This window comes from Austrofundulus limnaeus, unplaced genomic scaffold (genome assembly GCF_001266775.1).
Source record: "Austrofundulus limnaeus strain Quisiro unplaced genomic scaffold, Austrofundulus_limnaeus-1.0 Scaffold373, whole genome shotgun sequence".
Lineage (NCBI taxonomy): Eukaryota > Metazoa > Chordata > Actinopteri > Cyprinodontiformes > Rivulidae > Austrofundulus > Austrofundulus limnaeus.
In genome coordinates, this window is record NW_013952775.1 from 108,714 (window position 1) to 111,329 (window position 2,616).

The following is a 2,616-nucleotide window of genomic DNA, read 5'->3' on the forward strand; positions in this document are numbered from 1 at the left end:
TCATTAGCACCTCTAGTAATATATTTACTGAGAAAAATGGTGACGTGTTCAATACTTAATTTACCCGCTGCATGTCTATGGCAATATAGCATTAGCTCCCAAGCTAATACATATACAGTATATGGTGATATAGTGTAATGCCACATATATTACTTGCTCGGGAGGAAATGTAAAAGACAGGTGAGTGTTCATAAAAGGTGAAAGAGCAATATTGTTTCAAAGTATCTCCTGAACTGTGGATTAATTTTAACAAAACTTCATCTTAATCTGTCAGTTTAAGATTAACCTCAACTTAATCTGTCCAGGAGTGTTTAACCAGACTGATTGATAAGAGCCCACCCTCCTGCTGTCCTCGGGTCAAACTGACCCACAAGGCCTCAGTGTTAGAACTGATAGTTGGTTCGAGGGCAGCAGGAGGGTCTGAGCTCCAGTTCTTTGTCCACAGGAGGTCTCTGTTGCTCCAGGATCAAGGATCAGAACATCAGCTGAGTCGGAGAAAATCTTTTTTTTTTTGTGTGTGTGTTTCTTTTTCTTATCTCACCATAAAACCTCCAGAGAACCACAGCTCAAACATACCCTGAAAAGATTTACGGACCAAATCCAGAACTAGGGACAACAGAAGAGTTTCAGTAAACTGGTCCTGAAGCTGAGTCGGGGTTAAAAGTCTAGAAAGATACTTTATTTTAACCGTTACAGACTGCTTCTGTTTCCTCCTGCGGGACTGTTTTCTGTGAGTTTTGTGTATTTTCTTCCTGGTGTGTGAGTAAATCCCAACATCGCTGCCAAGCAGACGGGGTGACATGAGAACCGAACCATCTGCTTCTCCCCCCCCCTGCCCCGTTGGCCCGCTCATCGAGCAGCCAGTAACTCGCTGCAGCTGCCCGGGGATGGAAGAGACCGTCCCGAGGCGTTCCACAACCAACGGCAACCGCAACACAAAGGAATGAAGGACGCAGGAAAAAAAGACCGAGAGCGACGTGAGACGAGGCAGATGTAAGACGGTGCTTTCAGAGTCCTGACTCCTCAGACAGGATGTCAGGTTGGACCTGTCAGGACTGTCAGACACGCAGCAGGTCCACAACAACCCGGGACCACGGAGGCCATAAAACTCAAAGTACACATGTCCCCTGTCACCGCAGCCCCGCTCGACGGCTCGGCTGCTCGGAGACGGACAAAACCAGGATCTGGGAAATTAAAACCAGTCCTCTTCTTCTCGGGTCGAGCCCAGAAACACTTCATCATGATCACAAATACTTTACATTACAGCTAACCACGGACAGTTCTGTCATTTAGATACGAATAAATTCTTCTTAAAGTTCCAAGAATCCATCAAGTTTCTGTTTATTTACTCTGGAAACCAACAGATCCACGGTGCACACTTAGTTTAAATATGATGAACTCTAAAAATTTGATTGTCTCCAGACTTTCTCTAGACCAGGGCTAGGCAATCCTGGTCCTTGAGGGCCACTGTCTTGCATGTTTGAGAGGTTTCTCTGCTCCAACACACCTGATGGTAGAAGTTGTGTAAAACATCACGGTGATAAAAGTGAATCAGGTGTGTTGAAGCAGAAGAACAAGTCAAACATGCAGGACAGCGGCCTCGAGGACCAGGTTTGCACACCCTGCTCCTGACTGTCTTCTGACTGTCTCTAGATTGTTTCCAGACTATCTATAGATTGTCTCTAAACTGTCTCTAGATTATTTCAAGATTATCTTCAGAATGTTTCTAGACTGTCTCTAGATTGTCTCTAGACTGACTCCAGTTTGTTTTTGAACTGTCTCTAGATTGTTTCCATTGTCTTCACACTGTCTCCAATCTATAGATAGTCTCTAAACTGTCTCTAGATTATTTCCAGACTATCTATAGTTTGTCTCTAAACTGTCTCTAGATTATTTCAAGATTGTCTTCAGAATGTTTCTAGACTGTCTCTAGATTGTCTCTAGACTAACTCCAGAATGTCTCCAGACTGACTCGCTTGATTTTGAACTGTCTCTAGATTGTTTCCATTGTCTTCACACTGTCTCCGATCTATAGATAGTCTCTAAACTGTCTCTAGATTATTTCCAGACTGTCTCCAGAATGTCTCAATTTTCTCCATACTGTCTCTAGATTGTCTCTAGACTAACCAGAATGTCTCCAGACTCCATTTTGTTTTTGAACTGTATCTGGATTGTTTCCATTGTCTTCACACTGTCTCCAATCTATAGATAGTCTCCAAACTGTCTCTAAATTGGCTTCAGACTGTCTCCAGAAAATTTCTTATTATTATTTCCAGATTGTCTTCAGACTGCATCTAGATTTTTTCCAGACTGTCTCCAGATTGTCTTCCAACTGTCTCTAGATAATTTCCAAATGTCTCCAGACCATTTCTTTATTATTATTTCCAGATTGTCTTAAGAATGTCTTCAGACTATCTCCAGATTGTATTCGTACTGTTTCTAGATTGTCTCTAGTGTGTCTCTAGATTGTTTCCAGACTGTCTCTAGATTGTCTTCACACCGTCTCCAGACCGTCTATTATTATTATTTCTAGACTGTCTCTAGATTGTCTTCACACCATCTCCAGACCGTCTATTATTATTATTTCTAGACTGTCTCTAGATTGTCTCTAGACTG